The sequence below is a fragment of the Anolis carolinensis genome, unplaced genomic scaffold (genome assembly GCF_035594765.1).
Source record: "Anolis carolinensis isolate JA03-04 unplaced genomic scaffold, rAnoCar3.1.pri scaffold_15, whole genome shotgun sequence".
Taxonomy (NCBI): domain Eukaryota; kingdom Metazoa; phylum Chordata; class Lepidosauria; order Squamata; family Dactyloidae; genus Anolis; species Anolis carolinensis.
In genome coordinates this window covers 4,943,424-4,966,326 of record NW_026943826.1, presented here as the reverse complement: position 1 = coordinate 4,966,326, position 22,903 = coordinate 4,943,424, and the positions used below count along the sequence as shown (strand labels likewise).

The following is a 22,903-nucleotide window of genomic DNA, read 5'->3' as shown; positions in this document are numbered from 1 at the left end:
ATATACATGCTCCTCTATCTATGTACAATTGTCTTTCTTGTCAGCATATAAACCATACTGAATGTTTGCCGCATATGTATGTTCTGTGATCCGCCCTGAGTCCCCTTCGGGGTGAGAAAGGCGGAATATAAATACTGTAAATAAAGAAATAAATAAAAATAAGAAGAGATAAACACTATACATATACAATTATGAGAATGTGTGTTCGTCTGTGCTGAAGGCATATGGTATGTCTTCTCCAGCAGAAGGAAGTAGATAAAATACACCAGGAACATCCAACAGTAATTTGTGTAATGTTACATACAAATGATAACGATAATGATAATAATAAAAATAATAATAATGAAACTGGAATCCTTGGCTTGCTGCTCTTCCATGAAGCTAGAACTTCAAGTTACGGCTTCTTCCTGGCTTCTGGTTCCTGACTATTTGGGAATTAACAAGCCAGCAATCCTTGTTTGTGTTGGAATTCAACCCCACACTACCCAAGTCTGCAATCCTCAATGAGGAGTAGTTAGGGCCATTCCACACAGCCCTATATACGAGAATATCAAGGCAGAAAATCCCACATTATCTGAGTGTGGACTCAGGTAACCCAGTTCAACGCAGATATTGTGGGATTTTCTGCCTTGATATTCTGGGATATTTTGTAATCTTCAAGACTGAACTCTGGATCTTTGCCTCCTAAACTCTACATTCTTTACAGCCACATGACACTTCACGCTGTGCTTGCTGTGAGCTGAATGCACAACCATAAGTATCCTGCTTTTGCATATCTTCGATGCTCTGCTGTATTTTGGGAATTTTCCCTAACTTACACAGAAAATCTTAACACCAGTATGCCATCTCTTTTGTGATTTTAAAGACTGAACTCTGCGTGTTTACCTCCTAAGATCTACATTCTTTACAGCCACATGGCACTTCACGCTCTGCTTGCTGTGAGCTGAATGTGCAACCGTAAGTATCCTGCTTTTGTATATCTTCGATGCTCTGCTGTATTTTGGGAGTTTTCCCTAACTTACACAGAAAATCCTAACACCAGTATGCCATCTCTTTTGTGATTTTAAAGACTGAACTCTGCATGTTTACCTCCTAAGCTCTACATTCATTACAGCCACATGGCACTTCACGCTCTGCTTGCTGTGAGCTGAATGCGCAACCAGAAGTATCCTGCTTTTGTATATTCTCGATGCTCTGCTGTATTTTGGGAGTTTTCTCTTACACAGAAAATCCTAACACCAGTATGCCATCTCTTTTGTGATTTTAAAGACTGAACTCTGCATGTTTACCTCCTAAGCCACATGGCACTTCACGCTGTGCTTGTTGTGAGCTGAATGCTCAACCATAAGTATCCTACCTTTATATTTTTGGTGCTCTGCTGTATTTTTGAGTAGTTTTCCCCTAATACAGACAAAATCTATAACAGTTTGGACATAAAACTAAATAAGCAAGAACAAGAAGGCAGCAGGCAAGACCAGATTGCTCATAAACAATGCATTCCCAACTATTTCAGCGTAGAGTTGCGCGACAGAAAGATCCATATGTTTTCCCCATGCCCACAACAGAAAACCATGAGGGATGGGGCAAGGGATTCCACATTGCTAGGTCATATATAAATTTTCTAGTAGAGTGAGACAGATGTGTGGCACATCATATCTATCATGAGCCTTTCATAGTTCTTGGTTAGTGGCAAATGTGGTATACAATTTGGAGTAATGCAAACATTTCCTTTCTTAAGACAGCCGTCGGATAAAGAACAGCACTCAAAGTGGTAGTCACAAGGAAGCACCAAAACTTTCCTTGAGGTCTGTACACACAATAAGTATCCATGTTGAGCTTCAATGGAAGCCTACATAATTCCAAATAGGTGTAGAATCAAAACCTATGTTGTCATCTGTGAACATGACACAAGCAAACTAGTACCTTGTATCCAGGATGCTGGGCTTGAAGTCCATTCCAAATCACACGTCGAGAAGGGACAGTCAGGATCTGCCAACTCTGATAGGTTCCCTAAACCTGGTGATGTCTCTTGGCCCTGAGGACAGAAGAAAACAAAAATTAAATATATTCCCTTCCATATCACGTTACATAAGAACAAAAGGAACATTCATCAGTATCTGAACAATGGTTGAAAAAAGATGCTTTTCGTGAGTCCGGAAACCTTCACAAACGGAATCCTGAATGGATGGAATTCTACATAGTTTGGGGCTTATTCATTACAAAATTCGCACAGAGGTAAAGAAATCAGCAATGTCTATGTCAGGATAGGCATGAAAAGCTGCAAGGATGCCGAAGACATAACAGCTAACATTCTTCATTCCATCCCTCAAAAGCAAAATAACCAAAACCCTTCTATATATATAAAAGGATAAAAAAAATTTGGCCTAGGACAAAACAACAAAACTACACATCCCAAAAACACTAAACTTGGCAACACAACTCTTCATCCATGCCTCTACATTCATACAACAAAAAGAAAAGAAAAATAAAGTCCTAATTAGAGGGAGAAGAATAATTGTTTTTATCCAATTGCTGCCAGTTAGAAGGCTAAGGTCTGCCCACTTGGTCTCCTAGCAACCTACTCAGCCCTCGGGACAGGCACAGTTAGGCCTCAGGCCTCTTCCACACTGCCTATAAGATACAGATTATCTGATTTTAACTGGATTATATGGCAGTGTAGACTCAAGGTCCTTCCACACAACATATAAATACTATACAATACTACACAGGGACATAGACCCCCTCTACCCTCACCACTTTCACAGTACATAAACAACCAAATGCATACTAAACATAAAGACAACCATACAACAGACATTCAATACCATCACTACCTCAACAAGTTCTCACCAACACCAGCAGACAACGCCACAGCAACGCGTGGCCGGGCACAGCTAGTTCTATCATATAAAGCTGTCTTTTATATATAACCTGTGGGTGAAACTCAGCCCTTGAACTCCCTTTTCATGGCCTTCCCACCCAAACAAATGCTGGGGCTATTAGAAATCCCACATTTTCCTTCTGGGATCTTTGCTTTGCTGGGCTTAGTAGGGATCTATATATAGTGTGGGAGAATGGACCATAAACTCTTTGGAAAGACTCAAAGGGCTTTCCTAGACCATCTATGCAACAACAACAACAACAACAACAGCTTCAACAACAACAACAACAACAACAACAACAACAAAAAATAGGTCTTCCATGACCAATGTGCAGTTCTGGGAGTTGTAGTTTCCCAAGGTCCATACCCCACTCTGGATGCATTTACACTATGGAATGAATGCTCTTGAGCCCCACTTTAAATACCATAGCTCCATACTATGCGTTTCTGGGAGTTCTCGTTTCCCAAGGTTCATAACCTTCTCTGGATGCATTTGCACTGGAGAATAAATGTAATAGGGAGTTATTTTAAATGCTACTGTTGTTATTATTATTATTATTGACACAACATTGTATGACACAGTAAACAAGATAGATATGCTGGATTTTGTATCACAAAATCACAAGTCAAACACTTCCCAAGTGTCTAGGACTGTGTGATGTATTTTCGGATGATGCACGCAGATCCCAGTAGGGTGGCCTTTTGCAGTTGGCAGATCGTAATTTTGTCGCACAGACAGACTACAAACAGAAGCACAACTATGTGGCCCAAATGATTCAGTGGAACTTATGCCTCAAGTACAACCTCATAGCAGTAAAGAACTGATGGGATCACAAACCTGCAAAAGTATTGGAAAATGAGCACGCAAAGATACTGTGGGACTTCCTAATCCAGACTGACAAAGTTCTGGAACACAACACACCAGACATCACAGTTGTGGAAAAGAAAAAGGTTTGGATCATTGATGTCGCCATCCCAGGTGACAGTCGCATTGATGAAAAACAACAGGAAAAACTCAGCCGCTATCAGGACCTCAAGGTTGAACTTCAAAGACTCTGGCAGAAACCAGTGCAGGTGGTCCCGGTGGTGATCGGCACAATGTGCCATGCCAAAAGATCTCAGCCAGTAGTTGCTGCTGCTGCTGCTGTTGTTGTTGTTATTATTATTTTATTGTATGACACAGCAAACAAGATAGACATGCTGGATTTCGTTTCACAAAATCACAAGTGTCTAGGACTGTGTGATGCATTTTCGAATGATGCATGCAGATCCCAGTAGGTGGGCCTTTTGCAGTTGACAGATCGTAATTTTGTCAATGTCTATTGTTTCCAAATGCCGGCTGAGATCTTTTGGCACGGCACCCAATGTGCCCATCACCACCGGGACCACCTGCACTGGTTTCTGCCAGAGTCTTTGAAGTTCAATCTTGAGGTCCTGATAGCGGCTGCATTTTTCCTGTTGTTTTTCGTCAATGCGACTGTCACCTGGGATGGTGACATCAATGATCCAAACCTTTTTCTTTTCCACAACTGTGATGTCTGGTGTGTTGTGTTCCAGAACTTTGTCAGTCTGGATTCGGAAGTCCCACAGTATCTTTGCGTGCTCGTTTTCCAATACTTTTGCAGGTTTGTGATCCCACCAGTTCTTTACTGCTGGGAGGTGGTACTTGAGGCATAAGTTCCAATGAATCATTTAGGCCACATAGTTGTGCCTCTGTTTGTAGTCTGTCTGTGTGATTTTCTTACAGCAGCTGAGGACATGATCAATGGTTTCGTCAGTTTCCTTGCACAGTCTACATTTTGGGTCATCAGCTGATTTTTCGATCTTGGCCTTAATAATAATAATAATAATAATTATTATTATTATTATTATTATTATTATTTTCCAAAGTCCATACCCTTCTCTTGGTGCATTTACAATATGGAATGAATGCCCTTGCACCCCTACTTTAAATGCCACGGCTCCATGCGATGGAGTCCTCCTGGGAGTTATAGATTACCAAAGTCCATACCCATCTCTAGGTGTATTTACACTGTCAAATGAATGCAGTTGGACCCTACTTTAAATGCCATGCCTCCATGAGATGGTCTTGGGAATTGCAGTTTCCCAAGGTCCATACTCTTCTCTGGGTGCAGCTACACTGTGAAATGAATGCAGCTGGACCTCTCTTCTATGCTCTCTTCTATACAGTCATGGGAGTTATAGTTTCCCAAGGCCCACGCCCTTCTCTGTGGGGCAGCCGAGATAGGGAGAGAGAATCACTGCTTAGTGTGATGAAGGCAGGGAAATCTGTTTCACTTCAACACGGAGTCTGACTGAGCTCCACTCGGCCAAACACTTCCCTGCTTCAATGTGATGAAGTTCTATGAAATCCATAGGCTCGCCATAGGTTGAAGGTACATACACATATGAATGTCTGGTTTCATATTTGTGCCTCTGAATCCTTGATCCACTCAGCTGTGGATGCCACTAATGCCCTTGAGCCATAGTTTGATCTGGCTTATCTGACTTTGCCACCTGACTCTGGTTGGTGGGTTTCTCAGTAAAAGCAAAGCCATGGCTCTTTTGGTATGGCAAAGAAAACAAACAATTGCTTTAATAGTATAGTTTTCTTATATAGGTCTACTTAGAAACAAAGCCCATGGAGATCATGGGGTTTAATGCTCAAATGCCACCTTTGCCTCTCTCCAAAATAAATGACCGCTCTCCATGGCTTTTTGGGAAAAAGCAAACATCGGGTGAAAGCGTCAACTTTAAAAAGAAAAGCAGAATAATGTGTACGTATCCCGAACACCAAGACGAGGTTTCTTTTTATTCCAGAGGAAAAAAGAAAAGAAAAAGACACACTGTGTTGCCAAGATTCACTGGCGATAGGTGACGGGCCAAAGCAAACGCAGCCCGAAGAAGCCGAAACCTTGCAACTAACAACCTCCTTTGTGTCAATTTAAGCAAATATTGTGGCGTTTCCATGGCAATTCCTGCTTTGAATATCCACGACACTCACTTTTTTTCAACATGAGAAAAAGGGCTTTTCCTGTTTGTGCTTCAGCTATAAAACCTGTAAATATTTTCTGCCTTAATGCACGTTCTCTGCAGAAGTTCGGGAGGGAAAGGAAGACACCTTTCTCCTAAGAAAGAACTAACATTTGGGGGTTTTCTGGTTCTCCCTCCCCTATGGAACGAAACCTGGGCCATTTGGCATGGGAAGCATGTGCTCTTCCATAGGTGCTGGTTATGGACCATAATAAATAAAATATACATCAGAAAGTGTTCCCACTGGACATGGCAACCCTGAATGATAGACTAGTCTTCAACCACAATCTCTCGAAATCGTATTTTGTTGAAGACACAAGAGAACCTGTTGCCCCCTCTTACCAAATGATGACTGTTGATAATTTTGGTGTTTGGAAATCCTGAGCAATGGAGCCAAAGGTGCTCTTTTCACATACATTGAGCCCTGATGGAAACGTATACTCTCAATCTAATGTCCAAAGTATCTACTACTGGACTTCAAATCCCATCAGCCTCATCAAACAAGGCCAATGGTCAGACATAGGGGAACTGCAATCTAGCAACCTCTTTTTGCACAAATTGGGCCTTGATGGAATCTAATGTCCAAAGTATCTGGAATGTCCAAAGTATCTACTACTGGACATCAAGTCCCATCAGCCTCATCCAACAAGGCAAATGGTCAGACAATTTTCGCACAAATCGGGCCCTGATGGAAATGTATAATCTCAATCTAATGTCCAAAGTATCAAGAAGTTATATTCACATGCAAATGGGGAAAGAAGAGCCTGTGTCTCGCCAGATACTAATGGACTCCAAGTCCCATCAGCCTCATCCAACGAGGCCTATGGTCAGACATAGGAGAGCTGCAAACTGGCAACATCTGGAGAGTCATAGGTGTTAGGGAAAACTCCTGAAATACAGCAGAGCATCCAAAATACAAAAACAGGACACTTTTGGTTGAGCATTCAGCTCACAGCAAGCAGAGCGTTCTGGATTATCCAATGCATTTTTGTAGTCAATGTTTTCAATACATCGTTATATTTTGGTGCTAAATTCGTAAATACAGTAATTGCTACATAGCATTACTGTGTATTGAACTACTTTTTCTGTCAAATTTGTTGTATAACATGATGTTTTGGTGCTTAATTTGTAAAATCATAACCTAAGTTAATGTTTAATAGGCTTTTCCTTAATCTCTCCTTATTATCCAACATATTCGCTTATTCAACGTTCTGCTGGCCCGTTTACGTTGGATAAGCGAGACTCTACTGTAATAATAAGATCAGAGTGAAATAAAAAAGGTAAAGGTTTCCCCTGACGTTACGTCCAGTCGTGACCAACTCTGGGGGTTGGTGCTGATCTCCATTTCTAAGCCGAAGAGCCAGAGTTTATTATTATTATTATTATTATTATTATTATTATTATTATTATTATTATTATTATTTAGTAAAGGTAAAGGTTTCCCTTGACATTAAATCCAGGCGTGACCGACTCTGGGGGTTGGTGCTCGTCTCCATTTCTAAGCCGAAGAGCCGGCGTTGTCTGTAGACACCTCCAAGGTCATGTGTCTAGCATGACTGCATGGAGCGCCGTTAGAGTGAAATAATAAATGTATTAATAATAATAATAAAAATTGAGTAAAATAAATGTAATAGTAGCAACAATAATAGAGAAAAATAATAAATGTAATACAGTAGAGTCTCACTTATCCAACATTCGCTTATCCAACGTTCTGGATTATCCAACACATTTTTGTAGTCAATGTTTTCAATACATCGTGATATTTTGGTGCTAAATTCGTAAATACAATAATTATTACACAGCATTACTGCGTATTGAGCTACTTTTTCTGTCAAATTTGTTGTTAAACATTATGTTTTAGTGCTTAATTTGTAAAATCGTAACCTAATTTGATGTTTAATAGGCCTTTCCTTAATGCCTCCTTATTATCCAAGATATTTGCTTATCCAAGCTTCTGCCGGCCCATTTAGCTTGGATAAGTGAGACTCTACTGTATTAATAATAATAATAAAAATAGAGTAAAATAAATGCAGTTACTAGCAACAATAATAGAGAAAAATAATAAATGTAAAAATACCAATAATAATAGAGAAAAATAATAAATGTTCCATATATTCTTAAGTATAAGCTGACCCAAATATAAGCCAACCAGGACCGACCCTCACCCAAGTATAAGCTGAGGGCTGAAAAACTAAGCTTATAGTCGAGTATATACAGTAATCAGAATGAGAGCAGAAATAGAGAGAAGAGGAGAAATAGATACTGTCATTCAGAAGAAAGTGGGAAAGGGATTTCCCCCAGCCTATAATGAAGCTAACTATTCCTCACTGAGGACTACAAACTTAGGCAGTGTGGGGTTGAATTCTAACAATAGGTTCCCCATCTTTTTGCACATTTGAGAAATCAGCCACCAAAGTAATTGTAAGCATACGGACGTTGCACAAAATACCGTCTAGGCAGTCCTTTCCCATAAGATCCCCACAAACGCTGCAAAATTGCCCTAGACTTCCACTACGGCAAAGCAGTAGTTAATCACATTTTCTGGATTTCCTGGCAGCAATGGCCTGGCGCCAGGCTCCAAACATCAGCCTGCCTTGGAACTTTGGGGAAGTCCACTTCCTGTGGGATTTTCACATACTCTGGAAAGGTTGTCTCATCCAACAGGAAGTGTTTGTCCAGGAGCAGCAATCTCCATCAGAACTCAAAATGTCAGAGGACGCAGCTTTCAAGGAACACAAACATGTGGATACACACCGGCAGGTACACACACACACACTTGGCCTTATTGGACTCCAGAGTCACTAATGTGATTCACTGCCCCAGACTTCTTCTCTGGAGAGCAATGTGATGAAAAATAGAAGCGTCAAATAAATGCTACTTAAAATACCGTTACCGTATATGCTTGAATATAAGCCGACCCGAATATAAGCCGAGGCATCTAATTTTACCACAAAAAAACTGGGAAATCATTGACTCAAGTATAAGCCGAGAGTGGTAAATTTCAGTAATAAAAATAGATACCAAAAAATTACATTAATTGAGGCATCAGTAGGTTAAATGTTTTTGAATATTTACATCAAGCTCAAATTTAAGATAAGACTGTCCAACTCTCATCTTCTTCAATGTAAATGTGCTTATGTATCCTTTTAATAATAATAGAGTAAAATAATACATGTAATAATAATAATAAATACAGGAAAATAATACATGTAATAATCAATAGAGTAGAATAATAAATGTAATAATAATAATAATAATACAGTAGAGTCTCACTTATCCAAGCTGAATGGGCCGGCAGAAGCTTGGATAAGCGAATATCTTGGATAATAAGGAGGGATTAAGGAAAAGCTTATTAAACATCAAATTAGGTTATGATTTTACAAAGCACCAAAACATCATGTTTTACAACAAATTTGACAGAAAAAGCAGTTCAATACGCAGTAATGTTATGTTGTAATTACTGTATTTACGAATTTAGCACCAAAATATCACGATATATTGAAACCATTGACTACAAAAATGGCTTGGATAATCCAGAAACTTGGATAAGCGAGGATTGGATAAGTGAGATATGAGTGGAATAATAATAATAGAGCAAAATAAATGTAATAGTAGCAACAATAATAGAGTAGAATAATAAATGTAATAATAATAGAGTAAAATAATAAACGTAATAATATCAATAATAATAGAGAAAAATAATAAATGTAATAATAATAATAAATACAGGAAAATAATACATGTAATAATAAATAGAGTAGAATAATAAATGTAATAATAATAATAAGATCAGAGTGAAATAATAAATGTAATAATAATAATAATAATAATAATAATAATAATAATAAAGTAAAATAAATGTAATAGTACCAACAATAATAGAGTAGAATAATAAATGTAATGATAATGGAGAAAAATAATAAATGTAATAATACCAATAATAATAGAGAAAAATAATAAATGTAAAATGTAAAAGGGCTGAAAAACTAGACTTATACTCGAGTATATACAGTATTTTTTTTCTGTGCAGAAGGGATAAGAAAACCACACTTGAAAAATTCAGGGTACGATGAAGTCACTCCACTGGTGTCACCAGTAATGATCCCATTATTAAAGGATATTTTGACCAGCATTGCAGAAGCATTTCTACATGAGGTTTGCACTCTCTTAGGTATTTATTATCCCACGTTTCCTACAGTGCCGGACCCATATGAATTGAGAGAGAGCACTACGCAGCTAAAAGGCAATCCATCATAGCCCCGAAGGACAATGACAAACAAATAAGATTCATGTGAAAACCAAACACTGGACTGAGATAGTTTAAAAGCCTTTAAGGACTTAATAAAAAAAAGAAGAAGGGGATGCAACGTGGTCCATTAAACGACCCTTCCTAAGCAGTTTAGTGGTCAAAATACCAAGAGAAGAAGAAGGAGGGAAGAGACAGCCCAATCCCCAACCTGCAGGTTTCTATATGTGGATTAAACCTGAATTCTTCGACCTTTTTGCTGAGCCACATTTCCTCCTTCTCCGCAGTGTTTGATCTGCAAAGCGGCTCCTCCCAGTCACCTTTGTCAGGTGAGCCAAGGAACGGGGGCTGACGGAGGGGCAGAGATAATGTCAAAAGTTTACTCTGGACTACCTCCATCTTCCCAGCCGACAATGGGCAGGAGGAAACGTGGTGAAAGAGTAGGATTTACTGTACCCACCCCCTGCGCTGTCCTGGGAGGGCCCGCCTCACCCAACACAACCTCTTCTATAGGAAAACAAATAAACCAGCCCAAAGCAGAATTAGAGAAATAAAGAAAAAAGAAAGGGGAGGGGGTGAACTAGCCGGTGCTGTTGGTTCAGCCGAGCCTAAGCTGTTGTTATTTGTTAGCTTGGCACGAAATCACCTTGGCAATGCCCAGGAGGGAGGTTGGAAAAATGGCTTGTAACCCGCACAATTAGAGCTCAAACAAGATGTCAAAGTGACAATACCACTCTGGAGCATTGTTTTTGTATCAGGGGAGATGGAGGCGGGATACAAATAAACTTACTATTATTATTATTATTATTATTATTATTATTATTATTATTATTATTATTATTATATTGTATGACACAGCAAATAAGATAGATATGCTGGATTTCGTATCACAAAATCACAAGTCGAACGCTTCCCAAGTGTCTAGGACTTGTGATTATTTATTATTATTATTATTATTATTATTATTATTATTATTATTATTATTATTGACACAAAGACATAGTATGACACAGCAAATGAGATCTATATGCTGGATTTCGTATCACAAAATCCCAAGTCAAACATTTCCCAAGTGTCTAGGACTGTGTGATGTATTATAGGATGATGCACGCAGATCCCAGTCGGGTGGCCTTTTGCAGTTGGCAGATCGTAATTTTGTCAATGTCTATTGTTTCCAAATGCCGGCTGAGATCTTTTGGCATGGCACCCAGTCTGCCCATCACCACCAGGTCTTCTCCTTGTCAGCTTTTCCTTCAATTTTGTCAAGGAACTTTCCATGCAATGTTTTGTTGTGCCAGCTGTCAGCTCTAGTTTGTAGTGCGGTTTTCTATTATTATTATTATTATTATTATTATTATTATTATTATTTATTCTCTACCGCTGCTAATAGCATTTTTTGGGACTTGGGAAAAAGAGATTATGATGACTTGACCCCCCAACTTGTTGCTGTTTATTCTTTAAAGAAAGGACCAACGGGCCCAACTAAACCCCCTGTTTCATCTTTTAATTCGCTGGTAAAATTCACTCTCACTATGAGATAGGGGCCTACGTTTTTTTTGTAAGGAGGATGAGAAATACAACAACAGCTATTAGCCAGGATAATGTGGAGCCCCCAGTGGTGCAGTGGGTTAAACCTTTGTGCTGACAGTACTGATGACTTGAAGGTTGGGTTGCTCCTCTGAAGGTTGCCGGTTCGAATCCAACCTGGGAAGAGCGCGGATGAGCTCCCTCTATCAGATCCAGATCCATGCGGGAACAGGAGAGAAGTCTCCCACAAGGATGGCAAAAACCAAAACATCCAGGTATCCCCCTGGGCAACGTCCTTGCAGATGGCCAATTCTCTCACACCAGAAGCGACTTGCAGTTTCTGAAATCACTCCTGACACGAAAAAAAGCCAGGGTGATAAAATGTATACAGAAAGAGATGAACCATCTTAAAAACTAGATCAGTGGCTCCCAATGTGTCAAAAAAAGGTTGGGAACCACTGAACTAGATGCTGGGGACAAATGCTGGAGATGTTGAGCCAGCCCTACTATTTGTCAGAGTGGGGCAAATGTCTTGTAATTCCACACAAGGAGCTGGAGCTGATAGAGGGAGCTCATCTACGTTCTCCCTGACAGCCTTCAGGTCAGCAACCCAACCTCCAAGTCACAAAGTTTTAACCCACTGCACCACCGAGGGCTCCGACCTTGCGTAGTGATTAATTCAGAGCTCCATCTTTGTTACTGTTATGTGCCTTCAAATTGACTCCAACTTCCTGCAACCCAGCAGTAGTATGACTCTGAACAACAGGTTCACATCCACACAATGTGATGGAAACCCACAAAGGGACTGATTGTGCTTCTCCTGCATGTTAGGGGGTTGGATGACCCATGTGGTCTCTTCCAACTCTATTATTCTACAACTTTGAGCAAGTCTCGCTCTTTCATCTTTGGAGGAAGGCAAAGGCAAACCCCTTCTGAACAAACTGTGCACTAGAATTCCAAAACGACCTGAATGCACACAACAACAAAGCACTCTTCTGCTCTGAATTGACCCATCCATCCAGGATACCTATTAAGCCTTCTTGAGCAGGAAGTATTAGGAAAGGCTTCCTCCTTAGGCCGGGAGTTTACAAGATCCATAACAGCCTTCATGCCTCAAGCCTGCTTCTGTTTCCTCCTTGAAGATAAATACTTGCTGGGTTGCTTAAACCTAACACCACTGTCCCACAGTTACATAGCTTAACTCCGATAGATGCTAACTGACAGCTTCTCAAAAGAAATTGGTTACACTTAAGATTCTTCCCAGAAATGATTTTATCATGTATACCTCCTACTGTCAAAAGCAACTATCCTCTTTTTCTCTGTTGTCTCCTCCATCTTTTCTTCTACCATCAGACAAACACACAAATCTATTGGGAAAGACACAAAATAATTCCTAATTTATCACAATCACAGTCCAACATGTGATTCTTCAGATGCCCAATGTGTTGTCGAAGTCTTTCATGGCCGGGATCACAGGGTTGTTGTATGTTTTCCGGGCTGTATGGCCATGTTCCAGAAGTATTCTCTCCTGACATTTCGCCCACATCTATGGCAGGCATCCTCAGAGGTTGTGAGGTCCGTAGGTCCGTTGACGCAGGGGCTATGAATACACAACACTCACGGGCGCTTAACTCTGTGATGCATTCATAACTGTGACATAGGATTCCAGCCAGCCTTCCCATATACATATGCATATACATATACCACAAGGAGCCTCTGGTGGCCTAGGGCAGGGATCCTCAAACTTTTAAAGCAGAGGGCCGGTCCACAATCCTTCAGACTGTTGAGAGGCCGAATTATCATTTGGAAAAAAAAACCCGAACAAATTCCTGTGCACACTGCACATGTCTTATTTGTAATGCAAAACAACAACAATAATGAAAGAACAATACAATGTTTAAAAAATGAAAACAATTGTAACCAACATAAACCTATCAGGATTTCAATGTGAAGTGTGGGCCTGCTTCTGGCCAATGAGATAGTCAAGTTAAGTAGGATTGTTGTTGTTGTTGTGTGCCTTCAAGTCATTTCAGACTTTAGGCGAGCCTAAGTCTAAAATTATTTATTTATTCATTTACTGCATTTATTTATTACATTTATATCCCGCCCTTCTCACCCCGAAGGGGACTCAGAGAAGCTGTATGTATATACAATATATTATTGCTATATTATTAGCATAGCACAATATTAGCATTATATATTACTATATTGAACTATACCACTATATTGCAATATATGTAATATATAATGTATAATTAATATTATCATATGGTATTATTATTAGTATTATATTGTATAACATTATAATATTACTATCAATATTATATGTATATACAATATATTATATTATTAAAAATGATATAAAAATATTACATTATAAAACTGAGGTTGGGGGCCAGATAAATGACCTTGGAGGGCCGCATCCGGCCCCTGGGCCTTAGTTTGGGGACCCCTGGCCTAGGGGATAAAAGCCTTGTGACTTGAAGGTTGGGTTGCTGACCTGAAAGCTGCCAGGTTCGAATCCCACCCGGGGAGAGCGTGGATGAGCTCCCTCTATCAGCTCCAGCTCCATGCGGGGACATGAGAGAAGCCTCCCACAAGGATGGTAAAACATCAAAACAACCGGGTGTCCCCTGGGCAACGTCTTTGCAGACGGCCAATTCTCTCACTCCAGAAGCAACTCCGCTTGCTCCTGACACGATATATATACACTAGCTGTGCCTGGCCACGCGTTGTTGTGGCGAAGTCTGGTGGTATGGGAAATAAACTATTGAGGAAGTGGTGGTAGTTAAGGTAAAGGGTAAAGCTTTTCCCCTGACATTAAGTCCATTATAAATGGGTAATATAGCTGTGTGGGCCTTGAGTCTACACTTAATAATAATAATAATAATAATAATAATAATAATAATAATAATAACAATAATAATAATAATAATAATAATAATAATAATAAAACTTTATTTATACCCCGCCACTCGGGGCGGCTTACACTTCCATATAATCCAGTTAAAATCAGATAATCTGTATTTCATAGGCAGTGTGGAAGAGGCCTAAGTGAGGCCTAACTCTGCCTGTCCCCTGGGCTGAATGGGTTGCTAGGAGACCAAGTGGGTGGAGCTTAGCCTTCTAACTGGCAGCAATTGGATAAAAACAATTCTTCCTCTCCCTCTAATTAGGACTTTATTTTTGTTTTCTTTTTGTTGTATGAACGTAAAGGCATGGATGATGGGTTGTGCTGCCAGGTTCAGTGTTTCTGGGATGTGTAGTTTTGTTGTTTTGTCCTAGGCCAAAATTTCATTACCCTTTTATATATATAGACTAGCTTTGCCTGGCCATGCGTTGCTGTGGTTTATGGGAATCCTTTGTTGGCCAGGTGGAATAGCAGTGAATAGCCTTGCAGTCTCAAAGCCTGGCCGTTTTCTGGAGTAGCTGGAGCTTTTTGTTGTATGAACGTAGAGGCATGGATGAGGGGTTGTGCTGCCAAGTTTAGTGTTTCTGGGATGTGTAGTTTTGTTGTTTTGTCCTAGGCCAAAATTTCATTACCCTTTTATATATATAGATATATACATACACACCTCACAACCTCTGAGGATGCCTGCCATAGATGTGGGTGAAACGTCAGGAGAGAATACTTCTAGAATATTGCCATACAGTCCGGAAAACATACAACAACCTTCTTCAGATGCCGTTGTACATGTCCCATCATCCTCACCATTATGGTTAAGACTGATGGGAGCTACAGTTTGACAGTATCAACAGGATCCCATACTGATCACACAATTCAGACACTTCCAAATTGACAGATTGCCCTGATATTGAATGGAAGATGCTGCCCTGCTCCACAATCCATAGTTAGTATAAAGAACGTATTGCTACAAGATGTCAATATGGCCAGTACAAAGATCAATTCATGACTGATCGCTGATCAGTAGTCCCTCATTTGTGGAAATGGGGCTAGTTTTGAGGCTCAAGTAACTATAGACTCTTTCTTCCAAAGCGACTGGTCACACAAAGAAAACATCATTTGAGATAGCCATCTTATTTTTATCTTGTCCTCAGAGGATTCATTCTCAGCCTTATAGGAAATAACAATTGAGAAACCAATCATCCATGAAGTTATCTGACCTTCCCAAGGAGCCACCTCCGCTGCTGGCCAATGTAATATTTTGTGGCCATTAATTCTGTACATTAACTATGCATTATGGGAACAAATAACTGGGCTGTGACAAGCCGTGTTTGTGAAGCTCTCACGTGTCTGATATTGTGTAGTCCACCTTCTCCCAAGTCTTCAAATGATAAGATGATTTTAGCCCAACATGCTAAACTAGGATCATCTCCATACATTGGGGAGCATTTGGAAAACCTGGTCACCGCAAAAAATAAAGTAAGATCAGACTATCTAGAAACTTTGAAGAGAGCCGTGAACACTTTGAAGGCGTAATTATTGGCAAGCCAGCTGGGTTCAGTTTCAATATTGAACAGTGGACACACCTTGCAGATAAGATGATAAAAAGCAAAGATCCTGGGAACGAAGGCTCCAGAAGACTTCTAAGCTGGTGCTGCACCCAAAATTCGTAGCAGGGTTTCGCTAACTTGTACTTTGCTTTCTTCCCACCTTGTTCTGGGCCACGGTCTCAAAGTAGAAACAACCATGAACATGGCTCCCAGATCATTGAAAATGGGGAAAGGCAGGCTTATAATGAAATTTGGTTGCTCAGGGAAAAAACAAATGGTCACTCAGGAGGAAAGGGAAGCTAATGATTCCATTAGGACAATGGTTCCCACCATTTTTTGACCAGGGACCTCTTTGACGAGGGATCACTCTCCAACATTAGTACCAAAAAGGGTTATGAATCATGTTTTGGTCAACTTTAGATTCGGTTTGGTTATTTGGGGTGCTGATTCAGAAAACTGCATTGGATAGACCACATCAGCTCTAGTTTCTGATACAGAACATATGCCATCCAGTAGTCGCATCTACTCGCCCACAGAAAACTAATTTAATAATCTAGAGCTGATGTGGTCTATCCCATGCAATGTTCTGAATTATCACCCCAAATAACCCCACAAACAGGCCTAAAAATGAAGACACCAAGAAAAAAATTGGTTGAGAAGTGTTATTATCCATAGTAGTAACTGTGAGGCCACAGACCATATTTTAGTTCTTGTTGACCACTGGTGGTCCAAGGACCACAGGTTGGGAAACACTGTATTAGGAGAACCTCTTCCTTTCTACTTCTTCTAACTGCAGCTCAAGGAAAACTGGATTTATCATACTTTGGTGGACAGCAGATTTCATTATCATTGTTGTGCATCTTCAAGTCATTTCCAATTTATGCTGATGGGCCTACCCTAAATGTCCCATCAGGTCTTCGAAGCTAAGCAGAATCAGCCCTGGTTAGTACCGGGATGGGTGACTGCCAACAAACAGGCGATATTTCAGAGAAGGAACTAGCAAATCATCTTAAAATATTCCTATGAAATTTAGAGGTTGCTATAAGTCGACAGGTGATTTGAAGGCATACACACACACACACCAGGAGCAACTCAGAGTTTTCTTGGCAAGATTTGCTCGGAGGGGAAAGCCCAGGTGAAACAAATGGAACATCTCCTCTGAAGAAATCAAGCCAAGAAAACCCCATGGCAGCTTCGCCTTTGGGTTGCCATATGTAACACAAGATGTGTAGGTATCTGCCACGACACTCAAGGAAAAGCAACACTGGCATAAGGAAAACAAACAACAGTGTGTGACATTGGGCAACAGGAGACAACCTTTTTAGTAGGGTCAGAAATAGCCCCTTACCTGGTCTCCTGTTATAAAGCCCGATCACCTTTGGGCGATCAAGCTGGCATACCTACGAGGGAAGCGGAGGTTTTCCTCTATCGTCCTCTGCTGCCAAGGAGCCCTCACCCATTAGCATAGCTATGTGCCAACACAGCGAAACTGTTTTTGGGTGGATTTATTTCCAAGGGTAGGGTGAGATATTCAAAGCAACCTCAAAAGGCAAGCTAAAGACTTGGAACTGATCCCCATGTCGGAGGGGAAGGAAGGAAATCCTCTTCCAGGTGGATTGGCCAGTGACCCTGACAATTCCCTTCCATCTCTTGCTCTTGCCATCATTCCACCCTAGAATCACTTGGGACTATTATTTATGTATTTATTATTTATTTATTTACAGTATTTATATTCCGCACTTCTCACCCCGAAGGGGACTCAGGGCGGATCACATTACACATATAGGCAAACATTCAATGCCTTTTAACATAGAACAAAGACAAGACAAACATAGGCTCCGAGCAGGCCTCGAACTCATGACCTCCTGGTCAGAGTGATTCATTGCAGCTGGTTGCAGCTGGCTTGCTCTCCAGCCTGTGCCACAGCCCGGGCCCTAGCTGTTCTCCAGGGCCAGCATCAGTGCAAACCCAATGCCTGCACTCTGGATGGGGGACTAGTAAAGCGGATGGACAGTCCTGCAAAAGGAGAGGAATCTCCTGGGTTTTGACAAAGTGAGGAAACTATTGTGGATACTGAATGAGCATCTGTTGACGATTCCTACTGAAAAGAAGAACCAGGAAGCACTGCGGCTGAATGGGGATCTGAATCTGGACCACGTGGGTCTACTAGCAAGTCCACCATTCACTGAGACTACATCATAGCCTTCCCCAACCTGGATGTTCTCTGGGTTGTTGTATGTTTTCCGGGCTGTATGGTCATGTTCCAGAAGTATTCTCCTGACGTTTCACCCACATCTATGGCAGGCATCCTCAAAAGTTGTGAGGTCCGTAGGTCCATTGACGCAGGACTACGAATGCACAACACTCACGGGTGCTTAACTCTGTGATGCATTCATAACTGCGACATAGGATTCCAGCCAGCCTTCCCATATACATATACCTCACAACCTCTGAGGATGCCTGCCATAGATGTGGGCGAAACGTCAAGAGAGAATACTTTTGGAACATGGCCATACAGCCCGGAAAACATACAACAACCCTGTGATCCTGGCTGTGAAAGCCTTCGACTACACATTGGATGTTCTCTATTTGTTGAACGACAACTCCCAAACTCCATAGCCCAGGGTTCACATAAACATAGGACATTTCGTGGTACAACTCCATGATGTCTTAGTACACAACCAGCTACAATGCCCAAAACCAAAGGAAGAAATCCAAGATGAGGTCAGGCTCACATGGTGTTACAATCACAATTTCTCACTATGTAACAAAATTTGAATGTTATTTCCTGTTTAACTGTGCAGTACTTGTTTGGAAAGTACAGTAAAGTCTCACTTATCCAAGCTAAACGGACCAGCAGAACCTTGGATAAGTGAATATCTTGGATATTTGAGGCATCAGTAGGTTAAATGTTTTTGTATATTTACATAAAGCTCAAATTTAAGATAAAACTGTCCAACTCTGATTAAATCATTATTCTCATCTTCTTCAATGTCAATGTGTTTATGTATCCTTTTAATAATAATAGAGTAAAATACAGTAGAGTCTCACTTATCCAACATAAACGGGCCGGCAGAACGTTGGATAAGCGAATATGTTGGATAACAAGGAAAGATTAAGGAGAAGCCTACTAAACCTCAAATTAGGTTATGATTTTATAAATTACTAGCTTTGCCCGGCCACGCGTTGCTGTGGCTTATGGGAATCTTTTGTTGGCCAGGTGGAATAGCAGTGAATAGCCTTGCAGCCTGAAAGCCTGGCCGTTTTCTGGAGTAGCTGGAGCTTTTTGTTGTATGAACGTAGAGGCATGGATGATGGGTTGTGCTGCCAAGTTTAGTGTTTCTGGGACATGTAGTTTTGTTGTTTTGTCCTAGGCTGAAATTTCTTTACCCTTTTATATATATAGAAGCACCAAAACATCATGTTATACAACAAATTTGACAGAAAAAGGAGTTCAATACGCAGTAATGTTATGTTGTAATTACTGTATTTATGAATTTAGCACCAAAATATCACAATATATTGAACACATTGACTACAAAAATGCATTGGATAATCCAGAACCTTGGATAAGCGAGTCTTGGATAAGTGAGACTCTACTGTAGCTGTACTATGCCAGAAACTTCGTCTTTATGGCTGTCACAAACTAAGTTGAATTGGTTGAAACTCAATGAGTTACTCATTGAAAAACTAGAGCAAAATGTGCTGCAGGAGGTCCCGCAAAAACAAAACTTTTGGCAGTTTAATAAACTTTTTCCATGTTTTTATGACAACCAATTAGAAAATGAGATTTATAAACCAGGAACAAAAATCATGTTACATAGCTCAGACACCAAGGAATTTGGTTCTACTCACTAAATGCTAACTATGAACAAACATACTCTGCACCGCCAAATAAATCTGAGGAATCTCCTTAAACTTGATATTGTGGTGGTTTTCAAAGAAGTAGACAAGCGAGTCTCTTGTAGCATAAAAACAAGGGAGGGAGACAGAGAAAAAATGTGGCAGCACCTTAAAGGCTAACGTCACTCTTTTTAAAATTTACCCTCACTATTGGGGATTCTGGCATTGCATTCCTTAAAAGCAAATTTGTCAAGCTCTGTGTCGCTCATCCATCTAGACTGGCATTTATTTATTTGTTTGATTTATAGTTTGCTTTTCTGCCAAAATGGGGCCCAAAGGAACCACGTGCACTGTCTGACCCAGACACACTCTCCAAGTTCTGAGGGACAGAGACAGATCTTTCAAGACATCTGTTTGAACCAATGGGAAGAAACACTGGGAAGACGGGATGCCTGGACGGACCCAGAAACCTTCCACAGATATTAAGGTGTTCTCCTTAAGAGCAGTGGATCCCAACCTGTGGTCCACCAGTGGTTCCCAAGAACTAAAATATGGTCCGTGGCCTCACCGTTACTACACCGTTACAACGAGAGCAAATGGTCTCACAGAACCCTCTTATAGTGCTGAGGCAACGGAGATGTCGGGAGGGAAGAGGCTGACTATGCACAAAAGGCACAACAAGGCTTCTGTCTGCTGCTTCTCCTCCTCCTCCCTCCCCCTGAGCAGACCTGTTCCAAGTGGCGCCTGGAAGAAGGGGCGCATTGGTGTCTTTGTTTTTAGGCCTGTTCCTGGGTTTATTTGAGCTGATGTGGTCTATCCAAGGCCATTTTCTGATTCAGAAAATGGCATTGGATAGACCATATCAGCTCTAGATTATTAAATATGGTTTTCTATGGGCGACTATTAGATGGCATATGTTCTGTATTAGAAACTAGAGCTGATGTCATCTATTCAATGCCATTTTCTGAATCAGCACCGCAAATAACCAAACCGAAACTAAAGTTGACCAAAAACTGGGTTGTTGTATGTCTTTCGGGCTGAGTGGCCATGTTCCAGAAGTATTCCCTCCTGACGTTTCGCCCACATCTATGGCAGGCATCGTCAGAGGTTGTGGGGTATGGATAAACTAGGAAAGGAAAAAATATATATCTGTGGAGAGTCCAGGGTAGGGGTCCCCAAACTTTTTAAACAGGGGGCCAGTTCACGATCCTTTGGAACATTGGAGGGCCGGATTATAGTTGGCCACCGAGCAATAACAACAACAACAACAAAAAAGAGTGTTGGAAGAGACCCTTTGGGCCATAGAGTCCAATCTCCTTCTGCCTTTGTGCACCGAAAGCACAAGCAAAGCACCCCTGACAGATGGCCACCCAGCCTCAATGTTATTATTATTATTATTAATAATAATAATAATAATAATACAGTAGAGTCTCGCTTATCCAACGTAAACGGGCCGGCAGAATGTTGGATAAGTGAATATGTTGGATAATAAGGAGAGATTAAGAAAAAGCCTATTAAACATCAAATTAGGTTATGATTTTACAAATTAAGCACCAAAACATCATGTTATACAATGAATTTTAGAGGAAAAAGTAGTTCAATATACAGTAATGCTATGTAGTAATTACTGTATTTACGAATTTAGCACCAAAATATCACGATGTATTGAAAACATTGACTACAAAAATGCGTTGGATAATCCAGAACGTTGGATAAGCGAGTGTTGGATAAGTGAGACTCTACTGTAATAATAATAATAAAGAGGGTTGGAAGAGACCCCTAGGGCCATTTAGTCCAACCCCCTTCTGCCTTTGTGCACCAAAAGCACAAGCAAAGCACCCCTGACAGATGGCCACCCAGCCTCAATGTTGTTAATAATAATAATAATAATAATAATAATAATAATAATAATAATAATAATAATAATAATGAGGGTTGGAAGAGACCCCTAGAGCCATTTAGTCCAATCCCCTTCTGCCTTTGTGCACCAAAAGCACAAGCAAAGCACCCCTGACAGATGACCACCCGGCCTCAATGTTGTTAATAATAATAATAATAATAATAATAATAATAATAATAATAATAATAATAATAATAATAATAATGGTTGGAAGAGAAGAAGAGACCCCTTGGGTCATTTAGCCCAACCCCCTTCTGCCTTTGTGCCGTGGGAGCTGGATAAATGGCTTTGATGGGCCGCATCCTGCCCCCGGGCCTTAGTTTGGGGACCCCTGGTCCAGGGTGTGGCAAGATATATTCTTTCCTTTCGTTACTTAGTTTCTCCATACCTCACAACCTCTGAGGATGCCTGCCACAGATGTGGGCGAAATGTCAGGAGAGAATACTTCTGGAACATGGCCATACAGCCCGGAAAACATACAACAACCCTGTGATCCCGGCCATGAAAGCCTTCGACAACACATTGACCAAAAACTGATTTGTAACCCTTTTGTTACTAATGTTGGAAAGTGGTCCCTGGTCAAAGTTGTCCCTTTGGGAACCACTGGTTTAGAGCAAGCCATGCCACGATCGAGCAGGATAAGGAACACGGCCAGTCCTCTTCACTAAGAGCAACGTTCTGGCACAGACACCAGGATGTGTGTAGTGCTGCTTTTGGCAAACCCTGACTCAAACAAAGTGCCAGAGAAGCCAGTCTGAAAGAGCCAGGAGGAAGACGTGCCCCGTCCAAAGAACATCAAGAGTCCTACCTGATGAGATTGTGTCTGTTTTCTTCCCTTGGGAGATGGCTGGGTGCTCCGGGGAAAGCAGTTAAAACCATTTCCTAATTGAAAGACCTACCAGCTTCTGTCATCACTGGCTCTTATTTGGGAAAAGGCTACATGCATTCGGGACAGACTGTAGGCATACTTTCGTTTTCTTTTTCTTAAAAGACAAGACTATTGTCAAGGTGTGAAGGA

At 40.7% G+C, this 22,903-nt stretch overlaps 1 protein-coding gene across 1 annotated transcript in view; it reads right to left on the bottom strand.

The window, feature by feature from the left end:
* casz1 (castor zinc finger 1) overlaps positions 1 to 22,903 on the bottom strand; it is a 435,538-nt gene that overhangs the window by 346,254 nt on the left and 66,381 nt on the right. Inside the window, exon 2 of the mRNA XM_062966047.1 lies at positions 1,924 to 2,035. The gene's annotated coding sequence lies outside the window, so the exon portion shown is untranslated. The remainder of the gene's footprint in view (positions 1 to 1,923; positions 2,036 to 22,903) is intronic.